At 42.1% G+C, this 22,936-nt stretch overlaps 1 protein-coding gene across 1 annotated transcript in view; it reads left to right on the top strand.

The window, feature by feature from the left end:
• The first annotated feature begins 314 nt into the window (after positions 1–314).
• Positions 315–22,936, top strand: part of CHGB (chromogranin B) — a 49,379-nt gene continuing 26,757 nt past the window's right edge. Inside the window, 1 exon segment of the mRNA XM_084202116.1 lies at positions 315–453. The gene's annotated coding sequence lies outside the window, so the exon portion shown is untranslated.

Raw genomic sequence — 22,936 nt, 5'->3', positions numbered from 1 at the left:
AGCTAACTGAAAGCAAAAGAGCTCTGTCTTGCTGTCTCTCTGTTTGCAGACAACACAGTCCAGGAGCAGGAATGTGGAGGAGTGAGTGCAGTGTCTGAAAACAAACTGCACGCTTCTTCTCTTTTCTTTTTACTCTCTGGAACAAGTCTTAAAGGTGCAAAACTTCTTATTCACCATAAACAGAACAAGACGATTGGGGATAAAAGCATCATATAGTCAGCCTAGGACACTTCTGCTTAGATTTTCATGCTCTAAAAACCCAGCTGAGTCTCATTTCTGTCTGCAGTGGGACCATGGAAGAAAAGGAGACGTCACCGAGTCACACCTCAGAGAGCAGCATGTTGGACCTCCCCTCTGTTTGTGACCTAGCAGAGCACTTTCTGCCTCCGCACAGCTCTGAAAATAGCCAGGAGCTTTATCCTTCTGGGGATGCTTTTCCCTCTCCACCCACAGGTAACAGCTTCTGCTTCTCCACATGCTCTTTCTTTAGCCAGTGCTTCATCTATGTAGGCAGTGTGTTGCTTGACTGAGTCACTGCATTCTGATACTGGTGCACCTGCCTGTCATAAACCACAATTTTACCAGAACTGCAGTCTGCTCCAGCTGGACACATACAGTGGGAACTGTGGTTGATGGGACATAGGAGAGGAGCTCAGAGGATGCTGTCAGCTGCTAATGTTCCCCAATACTCTTCATGTTTAATGTGTTCTCAGAAGGACAGTTAATATGTCCTTCAGACATCAGGAGTAAACACTGTCACAAATTACCACAGTCAGTAGGAAGAGTTTTTAAACTTTTCCCTGTGTTTTTCATGTGCTCATCACAAGCTCAGGATGTGGCCTTGTTACCCCATTACTTTAATAATAATAATAACAACTGAGTCTTTGCATGTGCTAATGACGATACTGTGGTGAGGACTGCTTCAGTTCAACTCCTCACCTGAAACAGGACTGGCTTCTGCAGAACTAGCATTTTGGGTCAGCCACTACTCCAGATTCTTAGAAGTAATGGTATAAATTGTTTATCTGAGAAGATAAGGGACAGCTTATCCCTTCTCTTCTCAGAAATGTGAGATCAAAATGTGCTGGTCCAGTGGCTCTTCTTGCCATATATTCATGCTGGCTGGAATGAAGGTTCTAGTGATTATGTTTAATATTGGGGGAAAAAAAAATTCTGGTCAACAAATAATGTGTGGAGAGGATTTGTCAAGACACCTGAGTGGGTAAAATGTCACTGACAACATTTCTTGTTCCTTTAAAATCTTAAGTAGTGTGAAAGTATGGTTTCCTCTTCTTACTCTAAAGTGGTTTTCTGTGGCCTGCTTCCAAGAAATTAGCTTGGAATTCAACAGGTGAGTTTCTTGCAGTGGGAATGGCACTGTTTTTGTGCTAGACAGGTAAGCAGTGGGATCTACTAACTGATCTCTCTCAGCTGATGTTGACTGGTTGCCTGTGCAGTTGCCTTCACCTCTAGATGTGTGACATCCAGAACTGTAATGGAATCTGCCAACAGTAGAGACCAAGCCTTGCTTTGGTTTTTCACAGAGACCAGAAAGTCACATGTCTTATGTTAATAATGATGGGAATCTTCTGCTGTTAACCTCTGCTTTAAACCACAACACTAACACATTCCATGATCTTTGTTGCACTAGAGCAATAGCGTGTCTGGTTTGAGGTTTTGCTTTATTTTTATGTATTGAGTAGTGACCAGCACTGCAAGGAATGTCCTGAGCCAGCCTTTTCCACTGTCATGGGAGAGGAGGATGGAGAAGCTGCTCTGATAGTGAGACAGGCTGGAAGGCATTTGTCTACTCAGGTTTCACAAGCCCTGTGTGGAAGGTATGAAGCAATCCTGGGAGCTGTGAGGCAGTTCCTGGGATGTGTTGCTCAAACACCATTTAGTGTGGCTCAAGGCAGCTGGCCTTGATTGCTGTGTTGAATGGGACACATGGAATAACTGCATGACCACTTGGCAGTCCCAGGAATGTCTGAGGCTTAGTGGGAGCAGCACATGCGGAAATGACAGTGCTGGGGGAGTGTTTGTGGGGCCTGTGTGGAGCAGGCAGCTGAAGCTCAGCACCAAGGTATGCTGAGAGGCCACATCCTGCCTCCTGGCTGGCCTCAAACACCCCCTGGTGCCAGTGTGGATTCCAGGTGTGCTGAGGAGGGCAGATGTGGCCCATGAACCCTCCCCTTCATTGATTTTTGTGGAGACTGCTCACAACTGAAACCTGCTCACAACTTAGCAATAACTGTGCTCCTGGAGTGAAATAATCCAAGTGTCACAGGATAACCAGTTAATGCTCTGAACATCTCGGTTCTTTTCTCCTCACAAAGCATCAAACCAATATACATACCCACTTAAACTCTCTCTTTTGATGCAACTTCAGCATTCCAGCCCATTGAGTCTGGTCATTGTGGCAGAAGAGACAGGAAGATGGTTTTAGAAACAGACTGTCCATGTCAGATATTCTTGGAAAAGCAAGTTCTGTCAAATGTATCCTGGGAAAGGAAGCTCCTTTGTTGGTTTGGTTTGTCATGAGGCATTGAGAGCTGCTGCTGTGGCACCGTGTAAGTGGGAAGAGTGGGAGTGGCTGTGGGTTGCACCCCCACAGTATGACCAACAGACTGGGACTTGGGCAGGATGGAGGAGGATCTTCCCTAGTGATTCAAAAGCATTTCCAAAAGGCCCATAGGTCTCTGGGAATGTGGCAGCTTCCTTAGCAATGAAACAGACTGACAGGACAGGCTGTGTTTTCTGCCATCTGCCACATGAACTGGACTGAGACTGACTGAAGTACCACATCATCTGTGCCTCAGGAAATGGTCATGGGGTATTCCTAGTGCCTGAGGCACCAGGAACAGGTTTTATCAGTCTAGAGAGGCTGCACCACTTCTAATAGCAGAAGATAGTACTCATTAGCCATGAATACAGGGCCTTCTGAAAGCAGGCATCCCCAGGCAAGAAAACAGTAGTCCTGTAGGAACATTACTAAATCTCTTAAATGGTTTATAAATTAGTGGTTTTATGATTGGTGTGGAAGTGAGGGTTCTGCTCTTGCTAGAGGCATTGATACCTTTAGCTTATTGTCATAGTGAGTTCAGTTGTCTAAGTGGTGATAGAAAATTAAATGGGATCAGTAAACACTTCAGTATTCTTCATCTTTTTTAATCCCATACTGGAAGATAATTTTTAAAAATTTAATTGTTTATCATTTTTTTAATCTGCATCACTCAGTTGCTCAATACACCAGGAAGACCTTACCACTTCCTCTGGATTAAGAAAAGTTGCCAGCAAAAGTTCTTACTTGGCAGGCAGCACTCAAGTGTGTGTGTGGGAAAGCCTTAAATCAGGGCACTGAACCAGAGAGTACCAGGGACAGTGGAAAAATACTGTTTCCCTGGAAAAATTGCAACCTGAGGAAGTGTTGGAGAATAATCAACAGGTGTGCTCTACAAATTGGTAGAGCACAGTGTTCTGCCCATGCTCTGTGGTCAGGCAGAACTGGATTTGCCAGTGCAACCCTGGAGAAATTCTCCTAAATTTGGAAGCAGCATTTGAGAGTTCAGCTGTGGAATCATGCCTGGGAGACTGCCTGTCTGAAGCATGGGTAAAGCTCAGTCCCATCTCCTTTCATGGCGCTTCCTAGGGCTTGTCATCTTGGGCAGATGGGTCTTCCTGTTTGTCCTGTAGCCTCTGCCTTCGTTGCTTTTTCTCTCTAATGAAAAGCTGTGTCCTAAAATTGATGGGTGGACAGGGTCACCCAGTGGAAGAAAATGGTGTGTCACAGGAACAGAGAAAATAAAAGAAGGGTGATGTTAGGAGAGGGAGGATGACAGAGTTTCCTGTAGGCTTGAAGAGACCTGCAAATATCTAAAAGCTGGCTGGCTTTTTTTAAAAAAGGAGAATTAATTAAAGCTACCTTGGGAAGCTAGAGGTGTTTGACCTTTTGTTGCCTCTCCAAAGACACTACTTTTGTTTCTGCAGTTTGTTTCAAGTTTGAGCCCAGGCTTGCCTTTAGTTTTTTCCATGGGCTTCCCTGACCTCTGTAGTGCAAGGAGAGTCCCAGGCTGCTCCTGGCTGTGCTTATTATTCCTGGTTGATCCTTAGTGTTGGTACACAGTGGGAGGTCGGCTCAGGGAACTGGCCCAGCTTTCTGGGCAGCCATGTGAATATCTGTGTGGATGAAGTGGGGACAGCTCCTCTTCCTGGCAGCAGCACAGGTACAGCCAAGATCCAGTGCTGTGCAACATGTCCTGGCTTTCACAGGGATTACAGCCTTTCCAGGATGGTGGTTTCTGAAAAATGTGGTGTTGGGCTATGAATCTCTTCTCCTTTGTGGATAGCCAGGCTGTAGATTCTCTCTGATCAGTTGTGGGGTATTGTAGGTTTTCTTCAAAAATAGTCTATTTGGAGCAAGTAGTGAGAGCTTGGGGGAAATGGGACAGAACATTTCACTGGGGACTCTCTGGCTTCAGGCACATGAGTGAGCCTGGGCCACGGCACTGCTGCTGAACTTGCGACTCAAATCAAGGGGACATCTGGTCACAAGGTTACCCCAGTTTAAAAGACATGGGTTTTGGACTGTTCCAGTTGCTTTCTGAGTTTTCAGGTATCCAAGCAACTATATTAAAACAAAGCAGGGATTTTCAACCTGTTAACACAGCTGTCAGTTTTACAGACAATTGGGATTCCTCTGAAAAAAAAAAATGCTACATGTTCCCAATGAATTTACATGCCCAGTTTTGTGGTGGGTTGCTGTGTCTTTTATTAGTAACTGAGGAGTGGTGCTGATGTTGGTACATGTGTTCTGACTTGCCCTTAAATGCTCTCTACCTTAAATACTCTGACATATCCTCTGGCCCATCAGGTGTTACTTAATCTGTTTTGCAGAAGTGGGTTTGTGTTTACTGAAGAAGTCTAGCATGGCTTCTGCTTTTCCTGCCTGGGAATTGTTCACAAGTGTTGATGTAGAGGCTGAAAATGAAAGGAGTGTGTTGGGTTACATCAGCAGCAACCTTTTAAGGCTGGCTCTTGGTGGGTGCTGGGAGGTTCAGTTCAGTCCAGAACTCAGTGCTCATTGTTTGGTGTAGAAATTACAGCTTGGCTGCCTGAGTTGCCACTGCTGCCAAAAATTGCCAGATTTCCAAAATAGCTTTTTTGTTTGGCTAAAGACTTTTATATATAGTCTCTTCAAGAGGTGTGTGTAACTTCATAAATCCAAAAGGTGTGTGATGTTTTAAATCACTTTCATACTGAGCCAAAGCTGGGCTGGAGAGGGCTCATGAGTGCACTCTAGGTCAGATACAGAAACTTCTGATAGTCTCATATGCCTAAAAAATATTGATCACGCTGAGAATAATTTAGGTCTTGGTTTGCTAAGAAGGTGAAGGGAGGGGTGCTGTTCACAGCTGCTTTGTGATGGGAAGTTTTCTTTGACCGCAGGAAATTAATATGCAAACCCACTTCAGTGTGAGCTGTGGTCCCAAACAACGGAGCTAATTATTATTAGCCATATAACAAGAGATTTTTTTTTTTTAAACCAGTGTGTTGGTTTGAAATTGCTTAAGCACAGTGCTTACCTTGGCCGTGGTGAAGAACATAGTCCCTGTTTTGGGAATTTGTGGATTTTACCGGTTTTCGTTTGGTTCCTGCTGCCCTCTAGTGCTCAATGTTACCCATTTCTGATTTCACCAGCCTGGCAGGCTTAAAACTTTAGAGGGTTTTTTTAAGTGATGGTTTTTAATCAAGTGCACTCTCACGTATGACCAAAAGGTTAGATTTTTCTTAGGCTCGAGTCTTATCGAGAGGAAGAAGAAAGACAAAATGTTTCCATGCTGTTAATTTTGTATAGATGGTGTGGGGCAGTGGACTTGAAGTCGTGCAGCTCCACTGAAGTTATGGGCAGGCTCTTCAGTGGGTGACTCCATGGCTGTGGTGAGTTTGGCATCACCAACCCTCCAGGCACCTCTTTGTGACCCAGTTGTGTTGAGTACTCCATGAAAAGGCGAGGTGGAATTTATGCCAGCTGACATGAAAGGAATATAGGGAAACTGCACAGCACGCAAAAGAAAGCACTGGGAACCACTGGGTCACTGTAGGTCTTAGATCTTGTGGAAATTAATTTTTCAGGGATGTGTTACATAAATCATACAGCCAAAAGTAAATCCTGGAACAGAAAAAGGCAATGTTTTATTCTTCACAGTTTGAGGAAGAAAACTGGTCCTTTTTGAGGAGAATTAGAGCACTATGCATACATCAGGGAAAAAACTGAGACATGTGCCTTGCCTTTTAGACTTTAATGCTTCAGAGTACCTCTGTGTTCTGTGAAAGGGAACAGTTTGTATTAGACCATTAATAGTTAGAAATCGACTACAGAGAAAATGCTTCAGTAAGAGAGACAGGGAGTTGTACTACTGCACTGAAGTTGTCTGATTTGATTCTGTGTTTCTCTGCATGAAGGGGAGCTTGGGAGTTTGTCTCTTGGGAAGGAGAATTTGTTTTGCTTCTTATTACCCTGCTCTGATTTTGATTGGTAATAAATTAATCTAATTTCCCCAAGCTGAATGTACCACGATGGTATTCAGTGAGTGATCTCTCCCTGTCCTTATTTCAACTCGTGAACCTTTTGCTGTATTTCTTCACCTCTGTGCAGTTGTGGAGGGGAGTGTGGCTTTGGGGGCATCCAGTCAGGGTCACACCACCACACCATCAGTGCCAGACAGTGGGACCTGTCAGGTGTGTAGAGCTCTGTCTGCCCTCTGGTGGGACTGGGAGCTTTTAGTATCTCTTTGTTCTGCCAAGGTGTCAGAGTCCCAGTGGGCCATTTCTTCCTAACCTTTATCTAAATTGTCATTCCAGCCTGGACTTTTAGTTCTATGGTCACAGCTATCAATGTTTGTCCTTTGCTGTGACCTAATCCAATTCAGACTGCAGTAATGTCATTATGGCAATTGTTCTTAAGGTAGCTGTGAGGCAGCTTTGTACATGTTTGTGCAAATGTTATTTTATCTTAGCAGGCCAGTGCTGTTTTATCTTACCTGTGAGCATTAATCATTTAAATGAGAAAGAATTAAATCCTGTAAATAAATGTCAAGAATTTGTTCAATGGGCAAGAATGGACAAGAGTTTGTGAAATTCTTTATTAATAATTTTTCATCCTCTGAAGTGCAGATATGGGGTCCTTTGAGATGGAAATCTCAAATTGGGAACAGAAGCTGTTCAAATAAGGGTTTTACAGGGGAATAATAAATTCAGCCATCATTTGCAACCACTACAATGCCATTAAATATTATGGGAACGATGAACAATTTCCAGGCTAGTAAAAAGACCTCAGGAGTTCTTCCTGACCAAGACACAGACTGGTATCAGGCTGGGATGGGGATGTCTTTGGGATGCTACTGGCTCTGTGGAGCTGCAAAATACAGTGCAGATGTGTCTGAAAAGCTGCTCCTTGCTTGGGTTCCTCCTTATGGGTGCTTCCCTGGGCTTCCCCATTCTGCAAATACTTGCTTATCATATTTGTAGTGCAAAGTTTCTCCTGTGCTTGAAGCTGCTTTTGCAGCCCTGCTCATGCTTTTCAAAGCAATGATCTCTGTTCCTTGCCCCTGGAAGTCATCAGTGGAGGGGGGTCTATCCTGGAGCAGCTGGATCTTGGCACTCAGCTGAGGCTGCTGGAGGCAGCAGAGTGGTTACTGAATCCTCACCCTGTAAAACAAAGGTTCACTCAGGATGGCTGTCTCCACTACACTGAGCCCCTATCTGAAACACACTTGCCTGTAAATTGTCTCTAGTTGGGCCCCAGAATTTCCAAGGAAAGACTGTGTTACCAGGGCTGTGTGGCACTGGGTGGCCAGCATGAGAGCCGTGGCATAGGACAGCATTTCAGCAAATGGATAACATTCCTTGTTAGTCCCTCAAGAGCATGACTCCAGAGTGCAATAATGGCTGTGATTGCAGTTTCACACACTGGGTTTGGTGCTCTTCCATTTTTCTGTGTGTGGCTGCAGGGGATGCACTGAGTGCTGCAAGCCAGGGAGTCTGGGTTATTACAGGCAGGCAGAGCAGAGATTCTAATTTCCATGGGACAGTTATTTTAGTGCAAAGCTGTAGAGGAAATTCTTCAAGTTCCATTCTTTTCTGAAACAGATAAATGCCTTGTTTACACTCATCTGTGCAATCTTGCCCAGGGACTGCTTTTACCACCTGCTTCTGCTCAGGTGCTGGCCTTGAGCCATTTCCTTCTTACAATCAGATTTGGAAGCCCAGGCTGATCTTGTAGAGATCCTCATCTGCTTCACTGCCCAGCTCAGCTCCCTTTAGCATTATTGTGGCTCTGTGCAAAGGTGCTGAAGTGCCAATAGAAAGGATATGGGTTGAATGAAAATGCAGGATTCAGCAAAGGGAAGGAGGAAATTAGACTGTCAGGTTGAGGGAGAGATCAGAAATCCTGTGCAGAAGGGGTTGTGCTGTTTAATCACTAAGTTTTGGTTATCTCTGTCATTATTTTGAAGTTCAGGAGCCATGGAACAATGCCTGATGTAACTGTGGGGCTGGAAGGGTATGGGAGGATGGATAGCAATGACATCTCCATTGATGCAGAGAATATTCTGCATGTGTGTGTGAGCTCATTACCCATCACTTTGGGTTACCATGTTAACTTCAATACATTTCCTCTTTTTCAGGCAAGTGATGGTTTTATATGCTGAATTCCAAGATAACCTTACAGAGATGCTTCTTACCATTGAGAAGTGACTATTGATGAGTGTATTTGTGTTGTGTTGGGTCCAGGTGTCCATAAAGTATTTCACCAAGCAGTGTGCAGAGTGCTGGGAGAATGTCCCCTGCTTTCCTGCTGTAGTGGAGAATTTGTCTACACTTGTGTCTACACAAGGGTAATGTGAACGAGATTTCAATGTATCTATGAACAGTCAGTGCTCAGTGTGTGAAACATTGGAAGGCAAAGGAGCTCACTTTACTACTGTGGAGAAAAAGGGTTGGTTTCCTTAAAAAAAAAAAAAAAAGGCAAAACAAAAAAAACCTTTAGGATATGTTTTTAGCTTTAAAATCATGCAAGAAGTTTTCACTACAAGATTGACAGACATGAGAGTTATGCAAGGGACAAAGACCAGAGAGGAGAATGAGAGGGAACTCATGGGAATGAGAATTTGTGTTCACAGAGGGAACACAAAGGGGTTGGTCTATGGCTCCTGCAGACCCTCCTGTAGAGTGTCCAGTTAGACTTGTCCTGTTTTCTTTCTGCTTTTAGAAAGAGAAGTATCTTTTGTAGGAAACAATTTCAATGAAACTCCCAATTTTTCTTAACAGCTGGAAAAGAGAAGCTACAAAGCAAATCTCAAGGCCTGTAAGCCAGGGTAGTCGTTTTTCTAACAAAGTGCTTCAATAATGCAGTAATAGCAGTTGTGAAACATTCTCATGTGTGCATGAATTGTTCTGTTTGCTTTGGAGGGCAAGAACTTCTGTACAGCTGAAACACCTCCACAAATTGCCTTACTTTTTCCCAGGGAGAAAGTAAAGTACATGCCATGAATCCTTAGTAATTGAAATAACTGTAGAAAGCTGTAAAGGGCTGTGGCTGTTCTTCTTACCTGGACATGTGTTCATGGCATCTTTCTATCAATGTTAAATTTTGGGGGGGGGGGCTCCCGAGATGTTGGCTCCTTTCTTGTACAATAGAGTTGCTCTTTGCAGCTTGGTATTATGGTTTTATTGTAGTGCAGGTGATGCAAGAATGACCCAAGATCATTTGATGTCAGTGCTGAGCAGCCAGCAAGTGGCAAAACATGGAATGCCTGTGCCAACATCTTGTGTAAAACCAGCATTGCCCTTCCCTGCTGTCTGCAGAGCCTGCCTTGGTGTCTCAGCTCTGTCACTTAGCTGTGGGTGGTAAAGATCTGTGAAAGTGCCTTAAAATGGCAATTTAAATAATGGGTGATGTCAGGATAGAGCAGAAGAACAGGGCAAATTGGCATGGAGTGCCACGTTGAGGCCTGTGCCAGCCCTCTGGGATATTTCTTTGGTACACAGAGCTGTGGGGTCACCCACATTAGCATCAGTACTTGGGGAACAGAAGAACAGTTGCATTGGCCTGAAATGCAGCTGTACTGAGGCAAAGAGCCCAGGTAAATGGTGGTACAGGGCTTCCAACACACTCTGAGCTTCACACATGCTCTGGAATGTCTCACCTGCAGTCCAGTTGTGAGTGGTGTTTGTGGTTTAGAGGGCAGTGTGATGTTCTGCTTATACACAATGCATTAATAAGAAATGTCATTCCTCAAGTCTCTTTAAAACCTCTTGTTTTCTAAACTCTATTAGTAAGAGTTATCCTTTTTTTTTTCCTGGTATGATTCTAAACATAGGGGTTTTGTCTTGTAATTTATCAGATTTACCTGTCCTGATAGACAAAACACCTTGGTGGATCCTAATTTTGGGCACCAGTGATCAAATATGCATGGTCTGATTTTTTCATTTTCACTGGGAAGCTTTCCTCATGTTTAGCTCTCAGTTATTCAGATGTTTTTTCAGATGTAGCCTGTGACTGCATGGTAGAAAAATCATCTAGAGTTTATTGGACCCAAAAGGGCCCGCACTGGCAGTTGTTAAAATGCAGCAACAGAAAACAAGATACATCTGCCCTGATTGCTGTGGTCCCTTATTGCCTCTGAATTTATTCCCTGAATTTAAAGCTTCTTTAGGAGCTGCTATGAACTGGCAACAGAAAAACACATTTCAGGGAATCCTCTGTGCCTAGTGGCAGGGAGGAGAACAGAAAAGTTATACTGATGTTTAAATGAGAAGCTGTGCTCCCAGGATGCTGCTTAGTGTAGAGGGCAGACTTGCTGCTGTTAAAGCATGGAGATTGTTCCTACCCAATTTGCCATGGCAGGTTTGAGTGAGCTGGGCAGGAGGCTGTGGGCAGGATGCCTCTGTTCCATGTGCTGAGTAGAGCTCAGGGTGGATGCCTGGAATGCTGCAGGGGATGCTCCATAGCTGGGTTGAGGATGCAGGGCTTAGCAGTCCTGCCTGCCATTACCCTCTTTGGGCTGCAGGGCCTTTCTGTCTGCAGTGAGATGGCTTGGATTATGCCAAGATTGTAGGGGTCATTGTGGTCCATTTTCCCTGGATTTGTGTGCAGTTATTTGGTCCCTGCCTTTACATTCACATGCTGCTCTCTGTGTTTCCTGGCTTCCCCTCTGTAACATCTGGCTTGTGCCACACCACATGGATTGAGCCCAGTTGAAGTGTTCCTAAAGCTTCACAGCTCAGACTCCTATCACCACTTACCTGTGGGGCATCTGGCACTGAATTTAAATTAGATCTGTGTCTTAAATCAGGCCTCATTTTTCTTCTTTTTTCTCTGGTTTACTTCACTGAGCTCACTGGTGTGCAACTGATGAGGCTGCAGCATAAAAATAGTGAGTCACAGCCCCTTAGTAGCAGACTGCAAGTATAAAATACAGCACACATCATCATCCACAATATTTTTTGAAACGAAACAACACAGCCCAGTGATTCAGCATCAGTGTGGGTTGCAGTACATGAAGGTTTGTCCTGGAGTTCTCCTGCATCTGATTTCTTCCTTCATTTCATGAGTTTAACAATCCCCCACCCCACTGTCCTCCCTCTTTGTGTTGTGTGCTGTAGATTCCATAGTAGCTGGGCCTCATATACATGGACATCTCTATGCCTATGAAATCTCCTCCCAGACAGATGGAATGCTGTCAGGATGAGCAGTGCTGCTGCCTTTCCAGCAAGGCTCCATGCTAAGGGTTTCTCTGTGAAGGGTGGCAGGCAGCTGGTTATTTATTGCTGCAATAAGCACTGGCAAGCAAATGCCAGTATTTTGTGCTGTGTGCTGCTTGCTGTTCTTTTCAGCCTGCCCAGGGATTTCTGGCTATGCTCTGTGTTCACTCTGGGTAGAGGTGGAAGCAAGTGAGGGCTTGAGTTTTATAAGTTCACTGTGTTTTGTAACATGTAGCACTGCCTGTGTCAGAGAGGTTATCTTATTCCAAAAGTTGTTTGGGTTTGTGAAGAAGGTAAACCCTTTGCATTCCTGCCTTCCATAAGTGCCTACAGACTGCTTTATACAGCTCTAAGTAATGAAATTATGCATGTCAGTACTAAATGAGGTCCCAGCTTTGTGCAGGCTGCAGTGTCTGACAGGAATAGTTTTGGGGTCTCGTGTGTGTGTTTTTTGTAGTTCTTGTTGTGTGTTGTTATTGGGTTTTTTTAGTTAGTTTGTTTGTTGGGTTTTTGGTTTCTTAATCTGCAAATAGGAGACAAAAACAACAAGAAAGACTAAGCCTGGGAAAACAGACAAGTATACTCTAATGTCTTCTAGATCAATGGAGGCTTTGGTACTCTCATAATGGTCTGTTTTTATGCATATATTTCTGTCTCAATGATGCAAGCATTTTCCTTTTTTCTATTTTTAAAATTAAATTTAAGCCAGTAATGATCTCAGCAGGAATCTGAATATTGGTTCTGTGTCTGTTGGATGAAAAGGAAAGGCAGTAGAATCAAAATCAGTCACTTCTTACACAGCAGGTAATTAGATTTTAAAACTCAGTGCAACAGGAAATCATTGAGGCAAAGAGTTTAGCAGTGAAATAAAGGTGACTTTGCACTGATGTGGGTAATAAGAGCAAGCTCAGCCAGTAGTTTTTGCTGATACAAATGTTGCTGTGGTATTGAATACATCTGATGGTGTTTCAAGGCTTTTATTAATCTCAGAGATGAATAATTCAATTAATAAATTAATTTCAAGTGTCAGGTCACATCCACATATCCCCACCATGAGGTTGCCACCTAGAAGAGACCACAAATGGAGGGGACATACCAAACTAGAAACTGATCTAATCCTACCTGGTACCTCCTTCCTTTCCCCTTTAGAAAAGAGTATTCCTGTTCTGCAGGTGGAAAAGCTGAAACCAATGCCGTCATAGGTACAGCTCTTGCCTTCACTAGACTGTACCTCTTAAGCACTGTTACTTAAAAAGAAGTCCTTGGATAAGATGACCAGAAGCAGGAGCAGAAGGGGATTGTTGGACTAGAGAAGCAGGCAAGGCAGAGTTGAAGGAGGGGAAAAATTTTTTGGGGTCCACAGTGCAGGTTGTATTTGTGTATGTGTAAATTTTACGCTGGTGTTTTACTTTATTGATGAATAACCACAGATAGATAAACCAATACTACAGCAACTTGTACAGACCTAAGGAATACTCGTCTTTGATGACGAGTATGGGTCTGTGCTGACCCAATGCCTAGCCCAAGTCCTTCTGTACTATTCATAATACAAATTTATTTTGAATTCAATTATTTAAGCAGTTATTGTCTATTAAGATTGCAAAGAAATGTTTCATCTCTACTTCTGGTCATGGTGCAGCACAGGTGGACTCTGTTTCATGATATCTTACCGTTCAGTAGCAATTTCTTGAAAGGTTGAACATTCTGCTGAAGAGCTGAATTGAAGCAGAATCTGATTTACAGAGCTACCATCTGCAGTCCCAGCTGAATTTAACATTGTTCTACATTGCTGCTTCTCTAGATGCCTAATGAGGTTATTTCTAGGTTAATTTTTCTCTGGATGCAGTCTCAATTAAAATGTAAAGAAAGCAGCAGAAGTCATAAAATAAGTCGAGAAGATCCATTTTGTGCTGCAGCAGTGCTTTGTGGTAGGATGTTTGTTACAGCTGCTAATTATTATTTTGTATGAGGCACTTGCCTGATAGCATCTGTGTGCGTGTGAATCATCTGCAGAGCCTGTGACAGCATTCCAGAAGTGAAGCTCGCTCCAGTGGCTGAGACACTGAGTTTGTGCCAGTGAGTTTCATGCCTGGGTTGGATTGAATGGAAAGAAATATTAGGATTCTTAAGCCCAGAAATCTTGGAATATAAATGGAAATGTTTGTGTTGTTAAGAAATTACCTATTGCTATTAGCTTTCAACAACCTGCTGACAGTTAATGGAGACAGTGATTTATTTCTGATGTAACTCTAGCTGGGGTTTTCTTGATTTTGAAGAATCATTCTTTTCAGAAGATTAAAGCAAAAGTGAGGTTGATAGTTGGGTGTGATACTCAGAATGAAAGCATCATGCTCCATAATTACCAACTGTGAGCATCAAATCTACCAGGGTGAGTTAGATCATGTAGTGAGACGGTGATGGTGTGTTCTTGGCAAATGAGATTCTTCACGCAGAAAACAGAGTGCTGGGTTTGCCTACGCTATTCCCACACACTGCACAAAATAGTCAATCATGGAAATTCTTCAGGACTTCTCTTTTATTAACAATATCTAGCAATGAAATATTTGTAGTTGAACTTTGATTATGGATTAATTGACTGCTATCTCCACAGCTGTTGAAGAGTTAGAACGAGGGGATATAAAACCTAGCGGTATCTTTCAGGCAGTAGTTTGTCTTTAAAAAGTGCATGTGGCTGGTTTAAATACTTCAGTCTAACAACCTGCTTTGTTACATCCTGTGTTTGCCAAAATCTTTCTCCCCCATCACAGTACAAAGCCACTGTGCTCTTTCTAGATGCCAGTGCCCGACTGTGTGTTGAAGTGTGGAAGCCTTTTCTGAAGAGGAAGGCTCCCCAGTTTCCCCTCTCTTGATCCTCCTGTCAAGTAAACAAACAAACCAGTTTAACCACTTCTTAAGATGATTTCAGAAGGAAATCCTTCAGAGAGGATCTGCCAGGATTGTCTTACCTATTGACTACGGCCAGAATTTTCCTTTCCAAAGTGGTGCTAAATGAATGTGTAGGGATCAAACTGAGCCAGATGCTCTTGCAGCAAAGCCATGAAAAAAACTCCATTATTTCATGGCTGTACTATTGGAACTAGAGCCAAATTTGGCCTCCTTAGAAATACTGCAATTCTGTGAGCCACAAGATCCTGCTCATCTCAGTTCCTATGGGATCTTGGAGCAGGTATTAAGGGAAGAGTGATCCCAAAACAGTGGGGTGATCCAATTTGAGGGAACACAGGAAGCTTTCTTTGGTTTAGCAGCCTCAGTGAAGGCATTTACTTGAGCCTTCCAAGCTTTTTGAAGCCTTGCCAGGCGATAGCTGGGCCCTCCCTTTCTCCTCACCTCTCAAACAGACCTCTGTAGCTTTTCTCAGCCAGTAAGTTATTAGCTTGCTGCAGCAATCTGGTTCCCTCACTTGATTATTGCATGAGAAAACAATCAGGCTTAGCTGCTGTTTTGGAAGCTGTTACATCTGGTAATGTGTCTGGGGTTTTCCATTTGCAAAACACTGTTGATTGCCAATTTGAAAACAGTTATTTCTGGGACCAGTGTGTTCCTGTGGATTTTACTTCTCTTCAGGACACCATAGTATCCCTGATTGCTCTTGCTGTAGTGACAAATGAAGGGACAGAAGTGACTGCTGATTTAACTCTTGGTTTGTCTTTTTCTATAACACTTTACTCAAAAACATCCTTGTCCTCCCTCTGTGAGTGTTTGTGTGAATATCTCTGGTCTTATTAACATTCATGTGAATACTCCCTAAAGCTCAGTGCAGTCTTTAAAACATCTCACTGTCCAAAAGGTGCTCTGGTGCATGTTAACTCCTGCTTAAAGGCAAAAAACTAAGACAAAGGCAGTGCAGTAAATCACCTGTTACACCTTAGCTATACCTTGGTATAAAGAGCTGTCTTGGGGAGAGCATGTGCATCCAAAGCAGCTGCAATTTGTATGGTTTCTTACTCTCTGGACAGCTCCTGAAATCCTACTGCTCAGGGCCCATCCGCTTGATGTGGAGGATAAAGTTCATTCAGGGGATTCACTGGAATAAATAAAACCTAAGGCACTTTTTCTATCTCTACAGAGCTCCAGACTCTAAATGCCCTGCAGGTGAGGGCTGGTGGAGGGGTGTGGGGTGGATGCTTGGAAGAGTTGAAGCCATGCTCTAGTCAGCAGTGAGCTAGGAAATTGCATTGGGAAAGTTAATAGGGAGATGTTGGCATCTCTTGCTAAACACTTTTTCGAGTTTGTGAGTTTAGAGTATTCAGATTATTGTTACCTAGATGTTCTGCTCTTGGGTTAATATTGCAGAATGAAATAGCACATTAGCTGTGAGAGAGTATTTTATTAAAATACTTCTTAGCTTGTTTCCTGAAACTTTTCAAATATTCTCCCTTTCATATGTGCTCAGTAATCTGTTCATCTTTTTTCATAATATTTTTAATATTTTTACAAAACTGGGGAGTGCTTGGGTTTTTTTTAAAGGAAATTAAATTCTGTTTTCAGCTAGGGGCTTTTCATTAGACTCAGTCTGTAGTGTGTGTCTCTAGCATCAGTACCAACCTGATACTGGGCTATAATTGACTTTTGCGTTCTGTCTGAGCACAGTTCACCTCAAAACCTAAGATCTGAGGAAAAAGTAATTTGTGCAGATGGTCTTCATAAAACAAAGACAGATTAAATCTGGAGCTGTCACAGAATTGCTCTTACAGATGCATCTGCTGCAAAATAATTACCTCTCTTGAGCCCAGTAAGTTAATCAGTGTCTCTTGTTTGTGTCTGCAGTGAAAACAATTAAAAGCTCATTTCCTGGTTTTTAGGTAAACCTACAGTTTCTCTGATTTTTAGGGGTAATTAGATTTATTTTGATGTGTATCACAGTCCAAAGTGTTCCTGTTGGACAGCTAGCTGTCTGTAATAAAATTTACTTGTAGCCAGGATGCAATTTCTTTTCAGTCACTTTTTTTTCCTTGGGATGGTTTTTGCTAAGAAGTTCAAAATCCTTTTGTCTCCTCTCATGTAAATTGCATTTTGAAAGCTTAGGGTTCTTTGTACAATCATAAGAAACACCATTATTTGTATTTATTTCAAGCTTCCTTTAAATTAATTTATTGCAATATGAGGAGAAATTCTCTACTGTAACTTAGAAAATAAACACTGATCACTCACAAGCAGTGAGATGCATGCACCAGGTGCATGCAGGTAGAAAGGAATCCCTCTGAGGTAGGCAGTGGGTGTTAGAAAGCAGCCACTGACACTGGCACCTAATTCCTCTCTGCAAGGCAGCAAATGATGCCTTTCTCCCTGCTTTGCACAGTCCCTGCTCCACCAGGACAGATTGCTCCTTTGGTGTCCTCAGATTGACTCTGCTGCCTGTAATGTCTGTTTTGTTGACCATGAGCAGATGTAAATAACTTTTCCTGTGTCTTTTTTTCCTCATGGCTTGGCAGGAGCATGAAGTGTTGAGCCAAAGGTTGGGGGGAATAAAAGCTCCAAACCTCAAAAAAACCCCAAGGTGTTTTAAACTCTGTAGGACATAGTGGTGATGGTAGATATAAAAAAGAAGTGACAAGACCACACCCAACAATTAACCTTGCATGCCTTCTTTAGGATAGCTTCACTTTGCTCTTTGTGCTCTGCTTGAGACTTAGCACTTGTGATCTAATGCCAAAATCTATGTCTGAAATATAACTTTTGTCTCCACCTCTGTGTGAATACCTTAATCTCTGAACTGTGTCAAAGCTGTGCTGCAGCAGACTGGCCTCTAATTTTTTTGTTATAAAGATAAGAGTGACAGTAGCTGCAGAGAGGGCACTAAGCTCCTGTGCAGGCAGGCAGATATATTTGTTTTATTTTAAGTCTCAGTGGACCTTTCTTTTATTCTGATTCAATTGCTTACTCAAGGGCATGAATTTTATTTGTGTGTGTGCCTTTAATGCATTAAAGATTTTTCCAGGTCAAGGAAGCATCAGATATACTTTCCATTGTCTTAAGAGTCACAGCTAAACTTCAGCAGTGACCGTGGCCAAGGGGAAGTGGAAGAATGTGGAATTGGGAAGTGGATTTGTGTGTAGAGTGGGGGGAATAAAAAACTCCTGTGCTGTTAACATAGATTTTGAAAACCTCAAAGCTGAGGGATCTCCTGAATGTCAATTTTATTTTCTGACAGCTGTTCTTGACTTAGTTTAATTAATGGGAAATGCGCATAGACAGCTTTTTTTGTAATTCAACAATGTTCAAGTCCAAATCACTTTTGAATATGAGCATTTTCTGGCACATTCTTCTATGTGCAGCTACACCTTATTTAAGAGGCTCAGGTGTCTATATTTTATGCAGAAGTGTCCTCTTGCAAAAGTGCCGAGGCTTTCAGCTGGCTTGTGAGGAAATGAAAGAGATTAAGGTAGCAGGTTGTCAAGGCAATGGAACACAGATTAACTACTTATGTCCTCACATTGCCCACATGTGATCTAAAAAAACACTTTTAAAGAGCCTTTGAAGACAAATCCCAAAACTTGAGCTGAAAAGGTTCATTGAAGGCTTTCTTTCAGAATTCCATTTTATTTAGAAATAAAACAGATGTATTTGCTACAATCACAGAATCCAATCTGTTTGAATTACATACTCTTTAGGCCTTTTAAAACAAACTTCTTGAGCTGATCATGAACTTCTTGGGATTTAAAAGATGTTAAAAGAAAATTACCCCAAGGTGTGATCTGCTAAATTATGTGGGCTGTCAAATCCCACCCACCAACCAGTGTCAAATAAGAACAAGGAGACTTGAGCTTGTACTGGAGCACAACTGTCAGGAGTATCAGTGGTAAACTTTCCTTTTTATTTGAAGAATGAAATCTACCCTCACTGTTAAGGATCTGTTTTCTATCATACACATATCATACTTACACAGTTTTGTCATTGAAAAAATGTAAATTTTTGGCCATTCATTATGTTAAATATTTGCTTTTTATTTGAATAGGTGAATGGCCATATTAATATGGTTAATACTATTAATTATGTTTGCATTAATGTTTACCAGGAGTGCTAATCACTATCATTAATTCACTGACATTTTTCAATGTGGTTGTGCCTGTGTTCTCATCTGGATGACAGGAGAGCAATGGGAATTGCTAAATGCCCCAATTACATTGGTTGCTCCACCTTTTTAAAACAAAAGAGCTGTTCAGTTTTGGTAGTCTGATCAATGAACTGCAAATTCTGAACTTGCTGGTGTTTCCTCATATCTGCTTCTGTAGTCTCTCTAGTCCCTACTCAGAGAACAAATTCTAAACAGACAGGAGCATTATTCATCTTCCTGCTCTGTGAAAGTCATGCAAAGACTCCTACATCACCTTGAAAAATAGTTGGAGAGTAGTTCTTTTCTATTTGTAAATGATCAAAATATTTATACCTGCAAATATCAGATGGGTTAAGTTCTTAAGTTTCCTCTCCCTCCCTACCTTGCTACTTGTATGATTATTTTTGAATGAAGTAGGTATTTTCAGTTAGACAATCTTGGGGTGTAAAGTGGATGAAAAATGTTTCATTTAATTAAAGATCAGTGGAGTTGCCCTAACTTGCTCTGGTTTATCTGTCCTTTTGTTCACCTTATTTTCCAGGAATTAATTCGTTTTTCTGGTCACAAGTATTTGGTTGCAGTAACTATCACTAACCACAGTTCGTCAGTAGTTCAAGGGGTTGCTAAAGGCTCTAAGCAAGTGCTTCACACACACAGCCCAGGCTCTTTCCTGACGTGTGTGCAGCCTCCTAGGAGAGCCTTCCTGGTACTGTGTGATAACAATATGGGATGGACAATGTAAATTTTGGTTTATTTTGTTTGCTTTGTAAACAAGATTTCTGCTTTCACTTGCCTTCATAGTTTACCCAGAGTTGTATCCACAATTAATTTGGGTGAAATGTTTGATCTGGGGCAGAACTGACAGGTTTGGGTGTACCCAGATCTGCTCATGGCTAAGAAGTTTTCATAAAAAGCAGGACTAATAGGCTGTAGAGCCAGGTAAAAGGATGTAAACAAGTCTGGAGTGACTGAAACCTTTTGCTGTTTGCCCTTTGAGGGCCAAGCTGGGAAATGCCTGCATTGCCAAGCCTTCCTCGTGACTGGCTGAGAGGACAGAGTGAGAAGATGGGGATGGAGACTTGCTTGCTCAGTGTTTTTTCTTCTTTATAGCTTTTAGAGTCATACTCCTTGTCAAGGACCTTTTCCCTTCTGCTCTGTACTTCAGGTTTTCTCAGCCCCTTCAGAAGCACAGAGTATCACAGCCATGGCACCACCTAGAAAAAGCTGGGTAGGTGTCTGCAGCCCTGGAGCCTGAGGATTCACTCCCAATATCCTTCTTAAGTTAGAACCAATTCCAATTTCAGTTTTCAGGTGCTTGGTTTATTAGCCACAGACAATTCCTGCAGAAAGCCAGTTGATTAAATGGCAAAACAATTCTGTTCAAAGCCCAATCTTGTCTCAAGCTAGTTCTGATGGAAGAGATTTTCTGTGATTCCCTAAACAGCAAGTAGAGAATTAAGCAAAAGCCCTTGTGGTTCTCAAGCCTCCAGCATTTGTGAATGGTCTATAAATGTGCCTATTGCTGTAGTCCAATTTCTGTTCATTACTTGATCTTTAGTGATACTGCAGCAAAACTAGATGACTCAAATATTTATTTAATATATACCTTTAAAGTAGCAAGCCAAAATGTCACAGACTAGTGATGAGAAAATGTCTCCCAAGTTATTAAACTTGTGTATCTTGTTTGCTTTTCATTGTAGTCTGTACAGTTTGTGTTTTCTGTCTCTTGAAAATTTCCTTGATGACTGTTTGATGTATCTGACACTGATTTTTTCAGTGTCAGGCTATTTAATTTATTAGCCTGTGGAAAGCTGATAGGTGGAGATTGGTATCTTGCTTCCATTCTTATTTTTGAGTCTGTTTTTTCATTTTTAATCAGTCTGGTGCACAATGCAGAAGAAGAAAGCCCCAGGCTGTGTGATCTTATAGCCCCCATGGCTGGAGAAGATGTGGGTCTGCTCTTTTCTGTGCCAAGGCACTGGAGGGTGGCACATCTCTGCACAGCCTGTTCAGTGCTCACAGCCACATCAGGCCTGCAGGGAAAATGCCTCATTCTGCCTTCAGATTTCCACCAGAATATCAGTCGTTTTATTTACCTTTGTACCTGCTATTTGCTTGTGCTTTTTGAGATAATTTCTTTGTTGCTTTTATTTTTCTATTCCTGCTTCTAAAAGAGCAAGCCTCTTTTTTTCTGTGTTTGTCTGATGTGAAGCATATTTTCAGGAGTGTGACACAGACAAGAAGCATGGTTTCAAAGCCATCTTATTGCAAGTAAATTCAGGAAACCATCTCTGCAAATGTTCCTCTGTTGTTCTTTGAGAAAGATCAATCCTGACTGGAGGTAAAGACCTTTGATCTGAAGAGATACAGAGTGCACACATTCAGCTGTTTCATTCCCATCTAGAGAGAATCAGTCCATCTGTAAGCATTTCTTGCAGTATTCCCACACTCATGCTTCTGGCCTTAGACAAAAATGAAAGATCAGGATCCTGAAATCTGATAACTGCAAGGTACCCTCTTGTTCTGCTGTAGAACTTGCAGAGATTCTGCTCCTGAAGAATTAGTAAAGTTAAAGCTTAGATGGCATTGTTTTCCACAGAGCTAAAATATCTATGGCTTCTTTCAAATTTGGTAAGAGCATCTGTGTATTCAGCACTCCTGAAAATCAATGCACCAGTCTGAGATCTGAACTTAGTTCTAAGTTGGTACAAAGTTGAACAAATTCACATAAATGCACCTAGGAGACATACAAGTCTGTTGGTAGGAGGAGTAAAAAGCTGAGAGGAAGCTGTATTTAACTGAGTTTCACCTTCCTCTGCCTTATTTGACTGACTTTTCTACCTCTTTTCAATTGTGGAGCATTTTCCCTTCCCCACAGCAGCTGTTTTACAGTATAGATCATATGTGGTAGCCAGGCATCAACTCCACATCAGGATTCAGGTCTCCAAGTGCAGGACTTCCCATGAAGATGAGTAATGACAGTATTTCAGGTCATAACTCTTTTATTCTCACCAGTATTTACAAGTAGTATAATTTCACCTACAAGTTAAGAGGGATGCTTGAAAAATACCTTGCTTTGTAGAATTTTCTTGGTCAAGAAACTGCATTTCTGCCTGTGATTCTCAAGTCACCGGTGTCCACAGGTGTGCAGGGCTGAAGTGCCTGTGAATCTCTTCAGTGTAACCTCTGTGTGTGTTTGTGGGTGTTGAGATAAATGAGTTGGACTTTCAAGTGCTGTAACAGCAAGGGAAGGCAGGGTGCACTGAACAACCCCTCACCCCATCTCCTTTTCCAAGTTCACACTATCTGTAAATAAAGCAAATATTTTGCTAAATTTTATATAAGATGTCAGTCTTCTAGTCTGTTCTTATTATTAAAGAACACTGTCATGGCAGGCTCTTCCCCTTGTATTTTAGCTGTTTGAATAGCATCATTTCCAGTTTTTCCAGGCAACCTGTCATAAACACCACTCTCCAAGGAGATGCAGAATGTAGAGTTTTTGTAAACTGATGGTGGGACTTGAGCAGTTTATCTCCAGTGAGAGCTGTCTGCTTATTCTTGCCAAAGGCATTAGCTGAAGATTATTGGTCCTCTTGATTGCTGAAAATGTGTAACTGAATGAGAGACAAAGTATTTCATATATAAAGAAAGGATATTGCTTTGGGTTTTCTTCTCAATAATTGCAAATAGAGCGATACTTCCTCAATAATACTTGTAATCTAGTGCTGTTTCCTGTCATTGCCAGGGGCCATTACTGAATATTTTAGAATAAATGCCAGTTTTCCTCTTTTTATTTCAGCCCCATCCTCAAAATGGAGTTTACAGCATTCAGTGTCCTGCCTGTTGGGCCCCATTCTTGCCTCTGTGAAAGGGTTTGTTAAAGCCCAGAAAAATGGGATTCAATAACTCTCCCAGATCTTGGTAGTTTGGTGTTTTTTGTTGGTTTTTTTTTTTTTTGCTAGTCTTGCCTATGATCACTACTTCTCATCCAGACAGATTTTCAAGTCCACTTTTAATTTCAGCTCACAACTTCATCAGTTCTGAATGACCACGTCAGCAAAACGTCTAATAAAAGTTCAGTATCTTTCCTTTGTGAGC

This window comes from Fringilla coelebs (assembly GCF_963513975.1).
Source record: "Fringilla coelebs genome assembly, chromosome: 3".
Lineage (NCBI taxonomy): Eukaryota > Metazoa > Chordata > Aves > Passeriformes > Fringillidae > Fringilla > Fringilla coelebs.
Note: the sequence above shows the minus strand (reverse complement) of the source record. Positions and strands in the feature narration are given on the sequence as shown.